Genomic DNA, 20,870 nt, shown 5'->3' with positions numbered 1-20,870 from the left:
GATCTGAGGGAGGTGGGCAGGGGGAGGCAGGAACAATGAGCAGGGCAGACTGCGAGGAGGTGACCTTTGAGTGGGAAGGAACCAGTCATTTGTAGATTGTGGGAAGAGTGTTCCCAAAAGAAGTGTTAACAGGTGCAAAGGCCCTGAAGTGGCTCAGAGCTTAGCTTTCTTGAGGAATAGAGAGGCACTGATGGCCACCGTGGGCTTGTGCCTTCTCATTTACTAAAGAGTGACATAAGACGTTACAAGGGTTAAATAAGTAATATGTCCTCAGCACATGCTATCTTACTGAGCACACACTTTGTACATGGAAACACCGAGACCCGCTGTTACTACACTTCTTTGCCTTTTAGAAACCTTTACCTCTCTTCCTCCTCTGCCTTCTTCTGGCAGTTCATGATGGTTTGGAGGGTGGTAGTGACTTTTATGAAGTAGTTGAGTGGGACTGGGAAGGCACAGGATAGTAGGTGAAAAGCAAATTAGTACATTCCATTCGTTTAGAAATGGTGAGAAGTCATATTGAGGTGGGCAGACCAACACTGCTCGATAAATAAGACGTACAAATCTGTACTCATGTCCTACCAGATCCTACTAGTGAAAACATACCTCTGGGATATTTACTAACTGTTTCCTGAGATATTATGGTTCTACCTCTTAGAGACTTTTTTCCTGTGTTCTCAGAACAGGGAATTAGACATTCCTGGCCACACACCTCCAAGGCACACAAAGCAGGATACTTACCTGTCATAAAAAAAAATCCTTGTGTTTTAATTCTCCGTATGTAAAATATAGATCCCAGAGTCCACCTTCTGTACAAAATATAGAATTCCCTGCTTTGGGTACTAACTGCTGACCTTCAGTTTGAATTATTGGTGGCCAGGATAATGGACATCCTAGAACAGCTCTTGCAGGACCAAACACTCAGCAGGGCCAAGCCAGCATCACACTTAGTGACCTGGGTAGAATCTAAGAGCTGACAACTATTCACTTCACAATGACATCTTCACCTATATTCTTTTGGCGCAGACTTTTTTGCTTGTTAATCATGTAGGATCAATCTTTCCTTCCACAAAGTGGCACGCTCTCTCCCAAACTTCTTGAAATGCACGGACCTCCTGGTCTAGCTCTTTATCTTCTACAAGAAGCAGTGGTGAGGCAGTGATAAATGGCAGGTGACAAGGGTGTCAGGGAGGGAAGTGATGGGGAGAGGGAAAGCTGGGGTCAGACAGGAGAATGAACCACCTAACGCGGGCAGCCGTTGCTTGCTTCTGGCAAGTCAGGAGAGACAAACGGCCAGAGTTTCTGGCTGTTCTAATTTTACAAGGGAATCCAAAAATCCAGGTATTTTCTGGTATGTCTCCTGAGTTTTAAATATGGGCAAGTAATTCGAAGTTTTAAGAAACCCTGTGCAGGGCTGAATCGAGAGGTCCACAGTTGAATGTGGAACTCTGTTCTGGAGGGTGAGAGGGGAAGGATTGCCACGTGCCTCTCATCACTTTTCCATGTGCTATCCACAAGGACAGAGCCTGTGCCACCTATATTTGTGGGTCAGCTTGCCCCGGTCCTCCACAGAATTTCACTTATAAAACAGATTCCATGAACTTGGTGGAGGGTCCCATGTGACTCATAGAGGAGGTGGGCGGGACCTATCCTTGAAGAAGGGGTTGGGTGCTGGGCTGGGAGGGCCTGGAAAATCCTTGATGGCAAGAAACAGAGGGACTCTGCCTGTCATGATCTGAGTGCTGCGTCCTTCCAAAATTCATATGTTGAAGCCGTAACACCCCGTGTGGTGGTATTTGGAAAGGGGCTATTGGGGGGTAATTAGGGTTAGATGAAGCTATAGGGGAAGAAGGATTTTGCCTCTATTCTCCTGGGTTTGATAGCTGGGTCTACAAAATAAACTTACAACAGTCAGAAAAGGTATGCACATTTATTAATTTTTAATATCATGTGCCTAGAACATCACATGAAAAAAAGTGAATACTCAAAAGAATGGTGAGATTTGAGAGCTTATATAGTATTTTAATAGGGGAAGGGGAGGAGGGGTGGAAACCACTTGGAGGAGAGTAGGTGATTTTCAGGAAAGAAGAATGGGGCCTTAGAAGCATTGATGGGAGGTGTGATGGTTTGTGACCGTCTGTCTCGATGTGGTGTAACTTCCGGTCAATTCCCCTATAAGGAGTCAATTCTCCCTGGTTGATAAACACTCAAGGAGGAGATCTGTGACAATTGCGTTCCTTTTGGAGGAGGCTTGGTCTTTAGACAGATTAAGGGAATTCAGAGAAAGCCTCTCTCTGCATTTGCTATTTTTCAAATGTCTTCAGCTCAAAATATTCAGTATGCCAAAGGGGCATCTTTTGGGGTGGCATGTTCTGAACACTCCTTCAAGGACATAAGAGTGAGGCCCTCGTAATAGGATGAGCACCCTTATAGGACACCCTCACCCTCTGTAGCTCTCTTGCTCTCTCCCCACTGGGGGATTAATGCCAGAGACCTAGGGTTTGGGTTCTATAACTGGCAGCACTGACCATCGAAACTGACATCTTTTGCTTGCTTTGCTAACTCAGTGCTGCTTTGGAGCAAACGTAGTGTTATTGGCTGTTGTGCTAATGATCCCTTTGTGGAGATGACATCAGCAGCTTCCAAGAATATAGAACTTGGAGGAACTGTGTCTGACAGTGATGAGTGCTTTGATTGACCACCCTCTGGTGAGGTCTTGTCTACCTTTGCTGGAGCAAAGCCCAGGCTTTCATTCAATCCCAGTTTCCTGGGGTCAGTCTCAACATTGAATGGGAAGAGACGCTGTTTCTTGGTCACACATCAAGACTGCAGCTCCTCACCCAGACCTCTGGGTCCTGGTAATGTGCCCCCAGCAGGTTGGTGTCCCAGGGCCTTCCACATGCTTGGAAAAGGCAGAGGCTGAGGGAGGTGGTGAGTGCTGGGAGCTGAGCTCCCCAGTTTCTGGGGGAAGAATTCCATGCAGGTTCAGGTCACCCTGGGGAGGGTAACCTTGTGAGGCTGAGGTTGGGACTCTGCAAACCGCATTTCTGCTTACCCAGCTACTCCTTGTTAGGATCTGTCCATCTTGGGCACTGCAGTGCAACTGCGTGGCTGGAGGGGGAGAAGGGGCTGCCTCCTCATCTCCTGTGGTCTCCCGGTTCCTGGGAGCATCACTTGGCAATGCTTCTTTGCCAGAGTGGCGACAGTTCCCTCCTGTGGCAGCAGCCGCAGCCAGTTTGCAGTTTCCACCCCCTTCAGAACCACCCTAGTCTTGCCTTCAGATTCTACAGCACCATGGAGAGCGGCACCTCCTTAGGTCCCAGATAGCAGGAGCCCTCCGGTGGGCTCAGAGACCCCAGCACCAATGGCCAAGATTAGGAAGTCCCGATAAAGATCAAGATGTATGGAAAATGCATTTTTTATTTCCTCAAAAGTCCAGCTTTTCTCAAACAAGCACAATGTTAGTTCTGTCATAAATTAGGTTCCTTGTATGTGTGGGTCTGTTACTTGGTTCCCTCTCCTTTCCATTTGTCTTTTCCCCTCCCCCTGTACCAATACCTCATGGCCTAATTACTGGAGATAAAGAATAATTCTTAATATCCTATGATCAGTTAAGTCTTCTCGCCTAATTTTGCTTCTTCAGGACTATCTTGGTTATTCTTACTCTTTCCACTTCTATGCAAATATTATTGATAGAAACATATTAGAAACAGATCAAGTTACACAACCACAAATCCAACAGAACACAACAACAACAACAACAAAACACACATCTCAACCACTTCTGTGTTTTGATTGGAGTGCGTCAAAGACATACATCACTGAGGTTTTTTAATGTCTTTTAATTAAGTTTCTAATTTTGTCCATAGAGGTCATCTACTTCCTCTCTTAGATGTATTCCTACGGACTTCACATTCTCAGGACAATTTTCAATGATACTTGTAAAAGTAAACTTTTTAAACATTTGTTGTTAGTATAAAGAAATGCAATTTTAGAAACTGACCTTTAATTCAGTAATCTTGCTAAACTCTCTTATTAATGCAATGATTCATCTGTAAATTCTTTGGGTTTTCTGTATTATCAGTCATGTTGTCTGCAAGTAATGACTGTTTTGGTTCTTCTTGTCCAATGCTGACATTTCCCCCCTTGCCTTTCTCTGTCCTCTGGTACCTCCAGTACGATGTTCAGTGTAGGTGATGATAGTGAGCCTTTCTCTATTCCTAATCTTAAGGAAACGCTGTTATAAGTTCACATTATCAGGTTGAGTAAATTTCCTTCTATTTCTACCTTGCTAAGAGTTTTTATAATGAATACATGCTAAATTTTATGAAATGCTTTTTCTGCACCTTATAGATAAGCCTATGACTTTTTTTCCTTTGATCTGTTAATGGATGGCTTTCATCTGTTGATTTTTTAAAGTGTTAAACGAACCTCACACTCCTAGAATAAACTCAATGTGGTCAAGATAGATAAGTTTTCATATGTTTTGCTGAATTTAGTTTGCTAATATGTTTTTAGGAATTTCTTTTTTTTTTCTTTAATAGTGATCTCGGGCTCTTCTTATTTATTTATTTTTATTTTATTTTTATTTTTGGCTGTATTGGGTCTTCGTTTCGGTGTGAGGGCTTTCTCTAGTTGCGGTAAGTGGGGGCCACTCTTCATCGCGGTGCGCAGGTCTCTCACTTTCGCAGCCTCTCTTGTTGCGGAGCACAGGCTCCAGACGCACAGGCTTAGTAGTTGTGGCTCATGGGCCTAGCTGCTCCACGGCATGTGGGATCCTCCCAGACCAGGGCTCGAACCCGTGTCCCCTGCATTAGCAGGCAGATTCTCAACCACTGCGCCACGAGGGAAACCCTTTAAGAATTTCTTACATCTACATTCACGAAAAAAAGATTGTCTGTAATTTAATTTTCATATACTTCTGTGGTTGGATTCTAGTATCCGGTTTACACCAGCCTCATAAAATGAGTCTACTGCCTTTTCTCTGGAAGAGTCAATAAATTTAGGATTGTGTATCTCTTGGATACTTGGTATAGCTCTGGTGGTCTCTCTGTGGAAAGGTTTTAACTGTTGGTTCAGTTTCTATAATGGTTATAAGACCACTCAGATTTTCTGTTTTCCCTTTTTCCTTGGTATTGGTAAGTTACATTTTTAAGATTTTGCACATTTCATATAAATTTTTAACTTTATTGGTATAATGTTGCTCATAATGTCCTTGTATTGCCTTTTTAGTATCTGCAGCATTTAAAGTTATGTTTTCTGTTTCACTCCTAAATTACTTATTCATGCCTTTTCTCATGTGTTTCTTGATTATTTTTGCCTGAAGTTTTAAAATTGACCTTTTCAAAAGAACCAGTTTTTGACATTATTTTTCTCTCTATTGTATGTGCTTATTTTTCATTAATTTTTGCTTTTGCCTTTGTATACTCTTCTTTCCACCCTCTTTGGGTATATTTTATTGTTCTTTCAAGTCTGGTGCTCGGTTCATTAAATTATACTTTCTTGTTCCTAATATTAATATTTACTATTTTATCTCTATGTCAAATTAACATTTTATTACATTTTGATATATAGCCTTTTATTATCTTTCAGTTTTAAATGTTTTCTAATATTCATATGATTTCTTATTTGACAGGTGTTATTCAAAATTATGTTGTTGAATTTACATGTTTGTTATTGATTTCTAACTTAATTACATTGTGGCCAGAGAATGTAGTTTGTAAGATACCAATCATTTAAAAGTAGTTGAGACTTTTCTCTCTCTTTTCTTTGTGTCTTAATATGTGGACAATTTTTGTAAATATGCCATGTGCAGTTGAAGAAAATGTGCATTTCTCAACTGTTGAATGCTATGAATATCAATTGATTATCTACCTGTCAACTATCTATCATCTCCCTCCACCTACCTACCTAGTTACCTATAAATATCCATCTATCTGTCTATCTATCTCTTATCTATCTATCTATCTATCTATCTATCATCTATATTTATCATCTATCTAATCTCTGTTATATCAAGATTGGTGTGTTTTTCAAATCTTTTATATCTCTGTTTTATTAAAAATTTTGTTGTTTATTTAATCTTGTTATTCCCAGAACAGTGTGTCAATATCTCCTAAAATACTGGGTTAGCCAAAAAGTTCATTTGGGTTTTTCTGTAAGAATGAACATTTTGGCCAACCCAATAATTCTGGATTTGTCTATTTCTCCTTGCAGTTCTATTATTGCTTTATATATTTTAAAACTGTATTTTCATATGCATTCAAGTTTATAAGTGCTGTAGTGGTTTTGGGGGGAATCAATATTTGCATGATTTATTTTTTACTGTTTTATCCTCTCTGTGTCAATACGTTTTAGACTTATTTCTTGTAAACAACATCTATTTACTTTTCTATTTTGATAATATGTTCTTTTAAACGGAGAATGTAATAAATTACATTTATTGTAGTTCTGATATAGGGTTGTGTTTTTTTTTTTAATTTTTGACCATGTGGCTTGTGGGATCTTAGTACCCTGACCAAGGATCGAACCTGTGCCCTCAGCAGTCCTAACCACTGGACCACCAGGGAAGTCCCTATATTTCTGATACAATTGAATTGGCTTCCAATAACCTACTTTGTACTTTCTGTCTGATCTTCTCTATGTTTATTTTTCTTGCTTTCTTTTGAATTGATTGAATATTTTTCTCACTTCATTTTTGCCTCTAATGTAGAATTTATACATTTTTTCTGTTATTTTGTTATTTTTCTGTTATTTGTGTTTAACTTACCAAAATCAAAATTTAATTAATATTATTGTCATTTTCCTAAACAATACAAAACCCGAGTATATTTTAATTTTAACTCTCCTTTCTAAATATGGTGTTGATGTCCATTATTTCAGTTTTCTCTACTTCTAAGCCCATAAGAGATTATTATTATTGTTTTGTAAATTTAGCTTTTGTTTAGATTTACTTATATATTTACCACATTTTTTGCTTATCATTTCATCTTGCATCTTACACTTCCCATTTGGATTCTTTCCTCTGCCTGACGTATTTTAAAATTTCCTTTAGTGAGAGTTTCCTGTTTGTCTGAAAATGTCTTTCTTTCTTTATATTCTTGAAAGATAGTTTTGATAAGTATGTAACTCCAGGTTGACAGTTTTCTCTTTCTCATTTAAAATATTATTTCTTTTTTCAAATGGTTTCCTTCTTTTTTCTGTTGAGGAGGGTTTTTTTTGGTCAAAATAATTCTTCATACTTTTAAATTTAATCTATGTTTTCTCTCTCATTGCTTCTGATTGTCTTCGCTGTTAGCAATTTGATACAATGTGCCTAGGTGTGGGTTCTTTGTATTTATCCTCCTTGGGAATCTTTGGTATTCCTGTACTCTGAAGATCAGTGTCTTTTACTGATTCTGGAAAATTCCCACCTACCTATTGCCTCTTTCCATTTCTCTTCTCCCCTTTTAGAAATCTGATGAAATGTACATTAGCTCTCCTTACTCAATCCTCCATTTATCTTTTGTCTCTTGACTTCTCTTTCTATCTTTTTGTTTCTATTTGTCACTTCCTGGATAATTTTTGCTTAGCACATTGTAGATAATTCATTGCCTTCTGACTTCCTTTGCTGCTGTTAAGAAGTCAAACACTAGCCCAGTTGTTATCCCTTTGGAGGCAATCTCTCTTTTCTCTGATTTTTCTGTGGCTTTGCTAGGATATGTCAAAATGTGAACCTAATTTTGCTCGTGCTTCATGGTGCTCAGAGGGCCGGTGTTCTCCAAAGGTCTTGCTTTCTGAACTATGGGTCTCCCTTCCCAGGTGAATACCTTTACTTTCTCTTACCCAGCCAGAGCTATTTCCTAGCAAACAAGCCAGTCCCTCTCTGAATCTCTGATTTTTTTCTGACGCCACAGAAATGTTTTCCTTGCTTTCTCCCTTTTGTGCTTTATCTCTTATTACCATATGTTTAGAATAGTTTATGCATCTAAAGAGGGAAATTGTACCATCTCAACTGGAGCATTACTTCTAAAATTATCTATCTAAAAGCATATAAAAATGATATTAAAAATAAAATAAGGGGCTTCCCTGGTGGCACAGTGGTTGAGAATCTGCCTGCTAATGCAGGGGACACGGGTTCAAGCCCTGGTCTGGGAGGATCCCACATGCTGCGGAGCAACTAGGCCCGTGAGCCACGACCACTGAGCCTGCGCATCTGGAACCCGTGCTAGGCAACAAGAGGCCGCAATAGTGAGAGGCCCGTGCACCGCGATGAAGAGTGGCCCCCGCTTGCTGCAACTGGAGAAAGCCCTTGCACAGAAACGAAGACCCAACACAGCCAAAAATAAATAAATAAATTAATAAACTCCTACCCCCAACATCTAAAATAAATAAATAAATAAAAAATAAAAAAAATAAAATAAATGACCTTTCCTATGCTTTGTGAGCTTGGGGCCAGGATTTTCCTTGTCACCTAATCTGAGAAAGGGATGCAGGCTCATGTGCTATAGGTGTTTTTGTGTTGGTGGGAGCTAAAGTATTAGTAGGTGAGTGTTAAGGAATTACCCAGGGAGATAAGGTGATATACCCAGGGAAGGTATTTGCATGCTGTTAACTCCTTTTCCAGAGATAGTGTATTCTTCTCAGTTAGAGACTTTATAAAATGGTGGGGATTTCCATCACTTTGGCCTGAGGAGGGCGATGATTCTATCTAGTCCATCTCCCCAAATCAGATTAGGCCCGTCCCTGCTCAGAATTCTCAAGCAAGTCCCATTGGTGGCAGAGTGAAAAGCACCCTTCATAGCTTGATATTCAAGCCTATTAGTGAGGTTTCTCCTTGCATTCTCCAGGACCCTGGGCATGCCAGACCCATTTATGTCTACTCACCCGTCTCTATCTGAAATTTCTTTTTCTTAATTCAATTAAGCAATAACTCAGTAATTCCTACTTACCTTTTCAGACTGACAAGCAGAATTCTTCCTCCAAGAAGCTTTACTTGACCAACCCCTCTCTTCCTTTCTGCCCACACCACGCTTTCTTTCCCTTTCCTTCTATTTTCTCCTCCTCATCCTGCTGGACATGTAAGGAAACATCCTGTGGTCCCCTCTCTCTATTTAGCAATATGTGTTGCTTTGGGGTTCCTTTCTATCAATGTCTCTGTCTGTGTGATCTGCTTGAGAGCAGACCTTCGTCTCTGTAGACCCAGTGCACACACAGGGCCAGGCACATAGGAGGTTCTCTGCACATGCTCTGTTACTCCTACCATGGTGGCAGGTGGCACTCTGCCCTCTCAGAGTCCCACAGGTCCTGCTTTGCCAAGGCCAATGAACAAAGATCTCTGACTTGCCTGCTGGGCAACACCATCCCTCAGGGTTTCCCACTACCCTGAGAACTGAGTGTCTGCATCTAGGTAGGATGTTTCTGGAAGGCAGTGCCTTCCCCTCCTCCTTTGCCTCCTCCCATACAAACACCCCTGGGAAAGCAGGGAAACTGTAAAGGAAAAGATGTCTTATGGTATCTGAGAATGTACTTGCCTGGCCTCTGAGAGTTTACTTGGGAAGGCACTTACATCAGTCAGAATAAATACCAGCTCAGCAGATAGGAAGCCAGCTCAGCAGATAGGAAGGCTGACGTGGCTGCCTTGGGGTGCAGATGAGCTCACTCACCTCATGTTAGACAGGGAAGGTCTCTGGGTACTCTTAGAGCAATTCTCCTGCAAGCCCACAAACCCCAGCTTCCCAGAAACTCACTGGAGCTCTTCCATATCAGATCATCAGTTTCTAAAAAACCATGCAGTGCATGGGCTGAAGCCTGGGTTCCAATCCTGGCTCTGCCACCTTATGCTATGCAATCTGGATGAGGTTCTTCATGTGTCTCTGTCTCAGTTTCCTCATCTATAAAGTGGAGAGAAAATAATAACACTTACCTCAAAGGATCGTTGTGAGCATTCAGTGAGTGAATAGGTAATACCTAGTATGTAGGTATGTCGTCACTCACCTTCAGTGCATTGTGTTGTATCAGACAAGCCTTTATCCCATCTCTCTCGGTCTCCCCACCGAGGACTAGATCACTTTCGCCTGGCCTTGATTATAGTTTGGGTGATACTCATGTACCGTTTCTCTGCTTGGTTCTAAAGACCCCTCCTGGGTAGACAATCTTCACTGGGGGGATTCACACAGGGACTCACAGGGAGGACTCAGCGGGAGGGGTGGGCTGTAAAATACTCTGCATCTATGAAAATGCCGCTTCTTGGATGAAGTTCATTTAGCTTATGTTGCTTTTTTTTCTGATTATGTATTTTTGGTAGAAGACTTAGAAAGTTTACGTGATGGGAGGGAAATATCCAAAAACAGTGATTCCTACTTATTCCTGTTTGTGAAGAAGCTCTGCTTCAGAAGCCGTGGTCCTTGCAGAGCTCTGGGATGGAGGGAGATGCCTGGTGTGCAGACTCCCAGGGACCGTATGGGCCTTGAAGTACTGCCTGTGACCCCTTTGACAGCAGGTAGACAGCAAGTGGAGGGGTCCATCCTGAGGGCAAAGAGACGAGAGGTCACAGGGAAGATCCACATTCCAAAGGGAGAGGTGTCTCAGAAGAGCTTCCTTGAGTCCTTTGGAAACGTCTCTCATTGGTCTTAACCCCGAGCAGTTACTGTTAATGTGCAGGTGAGTTTTCCCATCTTTTCTGTGCCTTTTTAGTGTGCTTGTGTTTGCACTGGGTATGTTGTGTATTTTAATGTTTTTCACGTAATGTTACATCACGAACATTTCCCCAACTTATTAAACATTCTCTGCAACACCATATCATCACTGCAGAATATCTAATTGCAAGTCTGCCTCATAATTATCTTAACATTCCCCTAATGATAAACACTTAAACTGTTCTATTTTTTTCCTTACTGTAAATAGAGCTATTATGGGCCTTTTTAAACTGAAATCTTGGCCTGTATTTCAGGGTATTTTCTCAGAACAGACTTTTAGAGGTAGAGTCTCTGGGACAAAGAATGTGAACGTTTACAAGATTCTTGGTGCACTGCCAAAGGCATTGCCAGAGAAGTGATGGGCAGGTCTGCACTCACCAGCGTGTGCCCATTGGATGCTTAGTGGCTTTGGGTAAGCTTCTTTTAGATAATCTCTGTCTTAATTAATAAGATAAAATGTGATATATATGCGTATATATGTAAACGTGTGTGTATATTTTATATATATATATATATATATATATATATCTTTGATTAGTAATGCAGCTGCACATTTTTTTCCCCTCTTACAATCATTTTTTAATGGCAGGTGATTAGTAGTGGGTAGAATAAACAAGTTAGAGAGCTTACTTCTCCTTCCCTGGGGGGTAGCTGCTGTTAGCTACCAAGAATTCCAACTCAGCTTGGTTGTTTAAACTCTCCAGCTTGTTTTTTTTTTTTTAACTTGTCTGTAAGGGGAAAATCCCTCTGTATAAGCAACCAAAAATAACTTTGTGATGGCACATTTCAACAGGCTGTTGACAGGGGTGAAAAGACCTTCTCTTCATCCTGAGCATCTCCATGTCCCAGGGCACTGGCTCATTGTAACAGTTTCATGAAGAAAGGATGGTAGGACTCTTCATCCCCTTTTAACTAATGAGGAAATCAAGGCTCCAAAAGGGGAGCCTCCTGAATCTGCCCCATGTCGTCTCCTAGGAACCAGCTCCTCTTCTTCAGTTAGTAACAATCAACTGAAAGACCCAACGGGTCCCTTCCATTGTCAGACCATGGCTGGATGTAGGGAGCGGGGCAGGGGTGGGGAAGCCCAGTCTGGCTTCAGTGGGAGAGTGTCATCCTCAACTGGCAATGCCTGCCAGGGACACAGGTGTGGGAGGACTTTCACAAGTACCCAGTGCCGCCTAGATGCCCAGTACCACCCAGGTGCCCAGTAGCTGCCCAGGTGCCCAGGGCCGCCCAGGTGCTGGTATTTACAACATAGGTGGAGCCTGCCCCTCTTGTGTCTCTAGGATCCCATTTTTTCTTCTAGCAGAGAAATTAGAAGGTTGGACCTAAGTACCCCTATTGGTTTCTGTGACCTTATCTGGACCATGTCCGGTCATTTTGCCTGACTTCAAGCACAGCCTCTTTTTTGTATCCTAGTCCTATGTGGCCAGGATGGTGTTCTGAACTGAGAAGGGTGTAAGAGCTGAGCCTTTGCAAATTAATGAAATGAGAGACATCTCCCTTCTGTGCCCTCTTGTCTCCACCGTGCCCTCCACCACACAAATATACCTCATCACCTTGTGCTGCTCTCCTGCCTCCAGGCTCTGGTGCCCTGAGTCCCCCACACAGGGAAGAGGGGATGTGTACAGCCTCGCCTTCCCCTGTTTCCCCCATGCCAGAAAGGGTACGTGTGGCAGAGACATTTGCAATGTTTCTTCCTAAAGAATAAAACTTGAATTATGGCATTTCTGACTTCCTTGGGATTGAAAGTTTGGGTAGAAGGCCTTCTGTGGGCATCTCCAATGCTGTATAGACAGGCTTTAAGAGGTAGCCCTTCTGAATCCTTTGTTTTTATTTCCCCTCTGGGGTTCTAGCTAGGTATCTTTTGTCCCAGGGGAATTGCAAACATGTCTTTAGGAAGCTGAAGACCTTGGTTCTTTCTGTGCAGATTTTAGTGACAAAGGTGGATGAAGAGTCGTCATCCATAAACCCAACGCATATCTTTTGAATTTTTGTTCTGGGGTCCATAGTGTTCTGTACACGTGGCAACCTACAAAGCAATGCAGAGACAGGTAGATTCATAGTTGTGTCCAAAGAGGATTTTGCTTCCATCCTGAGGGATCTGTTATAATGTGCTTCTCCTTATTCAAGCCTCGACAATTTCTAGGCCATCTTTCTCCTCACAGTACACCTCTCATTCACCTCAACATTGGCCACCAAAGTGTTCTGCAAACCAGACCATATCCACACCCTGTTCCCTCCCGTAAGTACCTCCGAGGGCTTTCCACCACCTTTGGGGCAATAACCAGACTCCATAGTACGGCAGCCAGGCCCCTCATTACCTGGTTCTTTGCAGTCTCCGGGTCCAGCCTCATCCCTGGTCACTTCCACACATGCCTCAGCCTCCAAAAATAACAGCTCACTTGAAGTTTCTGGAACTCACCTCTATTTCTCTGTATCTTTCATCTCTGCATTTGGCTGACTCTTTCAGAAGCAGGCTCAGAAGTCCTCCTTCAAGAATCTTTCTCTCAGGGACTTTCCTGGTGGTCCAGTGGTTAGGACTCTGAGCTTCCACTGCAGGGGGCATGGGTTTGATCCCTTTCGGGGAAGTAAGATCACGCAAGCTGCGTGGTGAGCCAAAAAAAACCAGAATCCTTCTCTGACCTCCCACAGGCCTTTTATTTTCTAATTGAAGTATAGTTGATTTACAATGTTTTGTTAGTTTCAGGTGTATAGCGAAGTGATTTAGTTATATACATATATATATATATATATATATATATATATTCTTTTTCAGATATTTTTCCCTTATAGGTTACTACAAGATACTGAATATAGTTCCCTGTGCTATACAGTAGGTCCTTGTTGTTTATCTATTTTATATATAGTAGTGTGTATGTGTTAATCCCAAACTCCTAATTTATCCCAACCCCCCTTTCCCCTTTGGTAACCATAAATTTGTTTTCTAGGTCTGTGGGTCTATTTCTTTTGGTAGCCTTCCACTGTGGGCCCTTCACAACTTGAGCCGATTCCACACACTTCCTGTGGTGGTGGGTGTCCTCCAGAACAGTGGAGTCCTGATAGCCTCAAAATCTCTGGCATTGTACCTGCAGCGTAGTATAAACTCAGAGAACATTTGTGGAGTGAATGAAGGGGTTTCACTCCCTGGATGGTGGGGTCTGGGTGCTCACCATCATTTTGTCCTAACATCTCCACTTGTCACCCTTAGAAAACAGTATCTGATGAACAACAGCCGTGGACTAAATGGTCCTTCCCTAGATCACAGTGTATTTGCCTCTGAGGCAGCGAAGGGGCCCACAGGGTGCATTGTCTTGACAGGGTGAATGCAGAACTCTTCCCTAAGTCCTTTTGAAAGAAAAAGAAGAGTTCCAGCTAGTTGAAAAATAAGAGTTGGCTGAAGTGTTTGGCTCGAAGTTAGAGACGGGAAGGTCTGTATATCTTAAGCATCCTTGGAGATCTAGCATGTTGGCAAGAGAGACCTCTCCATCACAGGACGACCTCAGAAATAGAAGCTGGCAAATTTCATCCAAGTTCATTGCCAGGGCTCTGGATTTATGAATTCACCCATGAACTAAGACTTCCCACCGTGTCTGCCTCTATTTGTGATAGCAAAGCAGCAAAAGCAATCACACCCTCAGCCATCTCCCTCATACGCTAACAAAGAGGGGCAGAAAAGTCTTCTACTTTAAACTCCCTCATGTGTCTCAAGAAGCAGAAGATGCTTTCTGGGAATCCCCTGGTGGTCTGGTGGTTGGGACTCCATCATGCTTTCACTGCTGTGACCCGGCTTTGATCCCTGGTTGGGGAACTAAGATCCCACCAGCCACGCAGCACGGCTTGGGGGGGAAAGAAAAAGAAGCGGAAGTTGCTTTCTGATTTGCTGCTGAGAAGGCGGCAGTCCAGCGGTTATTTAGCTCGTTGCTAGGGGGTCATGGATGTGCACACTTATTCAACAGGTGTTGACTGAGCACCCTCAGTCCCAGGCACGGGGTTAGGCAGTGCTTACCATGTTGAGGGACAGTTCTCCATGGGTCTCTCTCATTCCTCACCTCGTGTCAGTGAGGCACAGGCTGTCCTTTGTTCTGGACCATCTTTGCAAGGATGTTTGTGGAACAAGTGGTCTTGGAGGATGGAGACAGTGCTTCCCTCCAGAGCGGAGGGTGGGCATGCTTACTTCCCATTATAATGGACTCAACTTCTCCTAGCCAGCACTTGCTTCCAGAACTTAACCCACTCATGTGGACATGCAGCCATCTGGGACCATTCACATTGCCATGTGGGATTTGGGGACCAAGAGAACTGATGAAAAGATGCTGGTATTCATGTCCCGGTTGTGCCATGAGTGATGAAGCCCTCGGTCTCTGAACAAGGACTCCTGTGCCTTCTGTCCACACCCCTGGAAGTGTTACAGAATGACCTGTTAACTCGAAAGCAGGTAAAATCTCAGCGCCTTCACCCTTCCCGACAAGCTTATTGCCATATTGAATTTTATATCCAAAACACTGTAAAATTAAAATATTTTTATCTTCACTTTGTTCTTTCGAACTGAAACAGAGAAGTTAAGTAACTCTTCCTGGGTCGCAGAGCTAGTTTGTGTCACAGGGGAGATTTTTGTTCAACTCTCTCTGATTCCAGAACCACTCTCTCTCCATAACATGTGGAGCTGTTACACTGAAAACATTAAAGTGCCTGTAGGTTCATTGTGGCCCTGGGCCAGTTAAAATCCTCTTGGTCCCTTAAAGCGTCCCTGTTGCCATGATGATAAAAAATACTCAGCGAGGAACGGCAAACAGTTCAGCAGCCTCTCCTCCAAAGGAACGTAAACAAGATAAAATCATCATGAGTTCCTTCCATGGCAGAAAAAGTTCTCCTCTAATATTTACATAACAATTGGCTCGAAGCCCTGACCTACTGCCCTTTCTTCTGGTGAGAGGATGAGATCCATTTCCCACCCAGCAGGATGGGTTGAGTCATGTGAAATTCAGACTAAACAACAGCGTAGCTGGAGTGAAGGGTGTGCTCAGGGTGACGGACATCTCGGACCCTGGGCCGCATCCAGACCTTGATATGCCCTTAGAACCCTTGTACATTTCCACGGTGCATTGCCACATCCTTATGATGGAGACTGACCTGTTCCTTCAGTGGCTCCTTGTTGCCCATGGGACAGAGGTCACGGTCCATCTCTGGTCTACAGTGCAACTGACTCAAGCCTTGCTTTCCCTCTGAAGCCTTTCCTAAGTCCATGCCATCCCCCAAGTGGAACTGGTCCCTCCCCACTTGGTGTCCACATTATCTATATCATTTCTCTTACAGCATCAGTAACACTTTTCCATGTACACCTATGTGCTTATTTCCTCCACAAAGCCACGCACCCTTAGAGCCAGGGCCTGTTATATTCAGCTGTGTCACCCTCACACTTAGATAGGTACCTGTTTGTGGGTTGCAGCTATACGCTCTGACACATACAGACATATATGATCCATCTGTTTCTGGGTCTGAAACGTCATCATGAAATATGCTTATTTTTGAATTGAATACTTTTTAAAAGCACAGATCGCCCAATAAGGGCGTGTATGAATGACATGATGTCATCTAGTTGGTCATTTTCCTCCTGATAAGAGTGACCTGGGTGGCAAACTTCGGGGATGCTTGAGGTGTGGGTGAGGTATGATGGACCTGAAAACACTTATTGTCTCTGTCTTGCTAATCGTCCTGCCCAGGGCCAGCTCCCGTGGCTCTGAGCTGCCTCTGTCCTTGGCCAGTCCTCAGTGGGAGTGGGGATGTTGGCACGGGAGCCCAGGCCGTGGCTGGCCGGGCCTGCTGGACGGCAGAGAGCCGGCCTGGGCGCCCTGGCCCCGTGGCATCCCTGAGTCCTGCTGCCCCCTGCTCTGCTCCCAGGGAGAACTGCCGCTGATTCACCTCAGCCTGTGGAGGGCAGGAGGCTCCCTTCCCCAGTCTACTGGCCAGACAGGCCTGCGTTCAGATGCTCCCTTGGCCTTTAGAAGCTGTGTGACCTCCAGCAAGTCCTTCCGTCTTTCTGAGCCTCAGCTTCTACAGGTCTAAAGGGAGGATGAGGCGGCCCTCCTGTGAGGTTATGGTGAGGATGACGGAGGACCATGTGCAAAGAAGCTGGGGTTCACATAAGAGTGTCCCCTCTTCTTCCAGGCCTCCCCCCTTCTATCCCCCCTCCCTTCCTTCCCCCTCCACTTCCCTCCTTCTTCCTGAACAGCCCTTGGAGACTCGGGGTGTGCATACTTGTTCTTATTTGTCCTGATTACCATCTGTTGCAGGCCCGCTGCATGGAAGCTCCAGTGCATCGTTGGGGGATGGATCAGAGATAAAGCAAGCATTCTCCCTGCCCAGTGGGAACATTATTTATTTGCACATCCGTGTGTACTGGTTGCTGCATGCACGTGTCCGTGTCCATGTGCTCACTAAGCTGCTCTGCTCCTTGGTACGGCAGCCTCACCTATGCAGTCAGCCTGTGACCTCTCCCTCCTGGGTGGCGTCTGTACTGAGCCTCCTTGGCCAACCCAGCCTTGCAGCTTCCATGTCACTGAAACAGGAGGGGAGGGGGCAGGCCACAACCTCTAAAAGAATGACATAGCCCTTGAGGACACGACCTAAACTGGTTAGAACCAATTAGGTCCAAGATGGCAGAAGATTTGACTTCCAGTGGACCTTGAGACTCATTTTACGCTCATTGTAATACATCAGCATCTAAATGACACACCCACAGGAGCCATGACAGTTCTGATGCCAACCATAAAAGGCCAAAAAGTGGGTGGTGGCCCAGTTCCTGAAAATCTCCGCCCCTTCTCCAAAATAGTTGGAATACTCCTCCCACTCATTAGCCTATGAAATTACCCAGCCAGTAAAAACTAACCCCCCACCCCATATTTTGGGGCCTCTTGCCTTCTGAGACAGACTTCACTCTGTCTGTGGAGTGTGTTTCTTCCAGGGCTGTTCTCGCCTTTTGAGACGAATCACATTCTGTATGCAGAATGTATATCTCTCTAAATAAACCTACTTCTTACTTAACATTTTGTCTCTCACTGAATTCTTTCTGTGATGAGACATAAAGAACCTGAGCTTCATTAAGTCCTGAGACCAGGTGTGTGATTTCAATTAAAAGACAGTGGGTGTAAGTCCCAATCTGAGCTGTGCAGTTTCATCACCACTGCATCTTATTCTGGCTGGGCCTGGGACCCGGTGGGCTGGGGAGCAGGCTGTGCTTCCATAAAGTTTTCCAGGACACTGGGTAGGCCAGGGGGATGAGGCTGAGGGGAGGGGAGGGAAGAAGTGAGGTGCCAGGGAGCCCAGCTTCTGTGGGCCAGTTCTCAGACTGCAGTCAGTACAGTCGGACCTGGGGCTGTGGAGGGAGGGAGGGAGGGAGGGGTGACCAGTATTCCTCTTCCCACACAGGTACCAGCCCTCAGGGAGGCCCAGGGGCTCATCCTCTCCCTGGAGCCTTTTTAAAGGAAGGCACTTCTGAAACTGAGCAGGACCCTGTGGGGCTCCTGGGCATGGAAGCCTTTCTGTGTCCCCCATTTCTTGTTGGTAGGGAATAGACTCCAGTCTCCATGACCTTCCCTGAGTTCCAAACGGCAGTTTCAAACAGCTGCTAATCAGGGAAGGGAGGGCATGCAGAGACAAGGGAGGAGCAGGCAAGAAACAACAGTGCAGCCTTGGGGCAGGGTCCTGGTTCTGCCTCATGGGATACACACAACAATATCTTTGAGCTGTTCTGCAGAACTAAAACCCCCAACAAATGGAAGATGCTCACAACTTGATGAAGCATTCTTCATTCCAGAGAGAAGGTCACAGTTTGATATCCTTGAGAACCACAGAAGCCCATCAGGAGACCACCTGAGGCCAGATTAAAGGAGCGCAGGCCCTGCACACACCCTGATCCTGATCAGCAACCCTGGCCTTGAACCATTGCTGTAAAACTCCTCACCAAATCCTGCCGTCCCCCCCAGGTTGGGGCACACAATTTTTGAGGGCAGGAGTCCTCTGTGTCTGTCCCCCTCTGCCTGGCAAAGCAATACAGCTATTCTTTTCTACCTCACCCAGAACTCTGTCTCCGAGATTTGATATGGCACCGGTGTACAGAGGCCGGGTTTCCAGCACCACTTCTGTGTGTGGGCTCTGGGTGCTCCCTCTGTGCCCACTGGACAGTGATCTGTGTTCAAACTCCTTGCAGACGAGGCCACGTGCCCACGTATTCTCAAAACCCTAAAGTGACGTCACAACAGAAAGGAATGTTAGAAGTCATTTAGTGTTTCCTAAATGTGGGGGACTCTTGGCCCACAGCTTGCAACAGGTATTCTGGGAAGAAATGGAGTCTCGGCCAAATACATTTCGGTAGCGCTGTCTGACTCTCCCTGCCCTGCCATACACACACTGGGATACCGGAGATGCTGAGGAGACTTGGCATTAGTTTAACTTCCCTTAATAGGCCATTTTCCAAATTTATTTGCACATGGAACACCCTTTTGGTTTGGGCTGTTTATCACCACTTTGCCAACCTGGTGTTCTATAGCATTTTGGGACACGGATACAGCCAAACCTTTTATGTTATAGATGAGAAAGCGGAGGGCCAGCGAGCTTGGTCCTCTCACCCCCACCCCAGGGAAAGGCCTCAGCTTCTGAACACGTCTCTTCCATCTCTGCTTCTTTCCTTCCCTCTGCTTTTCTCCCTGCGACTTCCGGCTCCCTTAGTTGGCAGCCAACCCTGCCTGAGCTTGGATCCCATTAGTTCTCTAAGGAGAGTCATAGGAGACCTTTTTGCTGACTCCTTGTATAGATGGCTCCGCCTCAAGAAACCTGAGCCCTGAGAAGTTCCTGGCCACCTGGGCTGCAGTCTTTAATCTTGGAACTGCTGGTCTCCAGGTGAGGGATCGCTGAGCTGCTGGGAGTCTTAGAAAGACTCTCATTCAAGAGGATGGTTAGTAAATTCACTTTAGCTCACGGTTACTCCTGAGGAAGTGTTTAAATGTGATGCACTGAGGACATTTCATTGACTGATACATACCCACTATACATCCAACACCAGTTATTGACATCCGAAGACAATTAGTGCGGAGCACACGACACATTTGTTCCTGCCATCAACACTGGGAGTTGGCCAGGGAGGTCAAGCGAGTTGCCCAAGATTCCAGGACCAGGATAGGGGGAGCCAGGGCCCAAGCCCAGGGAGCAGGGCCCTGCAGTCTGCACTCCAGCCTCTGGGAGCCATTATCACTAATGTTAGCATGGGAAGGATGGGGTGATGCTGTGATTCATAAGAAATATATATTTGCTCATTCAGATGAGCAAAATATATTTCTCATATGTATTTATTTGGTCTTTGTACACTGTTCCTGGCTCATAGCTTCCAAAACCCTTGGAATTTCCTAAGTGCTGAGAGTAATAAAGGTGTCTTTTGTTATTTGAATGAGGTGATTTTTGGAAGCCCCTAAGGTTGGGGGCTGGTTGTCAGGGGAACCAACCACCTGACTAGAGGTTTGTAACTTTCAGTCTCACCCCCTTGACTTCCAGGTGGGAGTAGGGCTGGAGGTTGATGGTCAATCATCATTGACCAGTGATTTAGTTAATTATGATTATGTAATGAAGCCTCCATAAAAACCCAAAAGGACAGCTTTTTGGCCCTTTTTCAGAGAGCTTCTTGTTGGGGGAGCCAGAATGCTTCTGTGCCACTGTGCTGGGGCCCTGCTCAGGACCTCACCCTCCACTATCGCTTTACCTGGTCGTAGATTCCTAAACTTTAATAACCTTACATATATATATATTTTTAATTGAAGTATAGTTGATTTAAAATGTTGTGTTAATTTCTGTTGTACAGCAAAGTGACTCAGTTACACACATATGTTCTTTTCCTCAGTTACACACACATGCTTTTTTGTATGCTTTTATGTGATGGTTTATTGCAGGATACTGAATATAGTTCCCTGGGCTATATAGTAGGACCTTGTTGTTTACGCATTGTATATGTAATAGTTTGCAGTTTGGGGTTCAATGACTTTTGATAATAAATCGGTAATCTGTGAGCAAACTGTTTTTTTCTGAGTTCTGCAAGCCCTTCTAGCAAATCAATCGAACCTCTGGAGGGGGTCGTTGGAACCTCAGTTTGTAGCTGGTGGGTCTGTCACTGACATCTGTGGTGAGGGTGATCCTGTAGGACTGAGC

Source organism: Lagenorhynchus albirostris, chromosome 6 (assembly GCF_949774975.1).
Source record: "Lagenorhynchus albirostris chromosome 6, mLagAlb1.1, whole genome shotgun sequence".
Lineage (NCBI taxonomy): Eukaryota > Metazoa > Chordata > Mammalia > Artiodactyla > Delphinidae > Lagenorhynchus > Lagenorhynchus albirostris.
Note: the sequence above shows the minus strand (reverse complement) of the source record.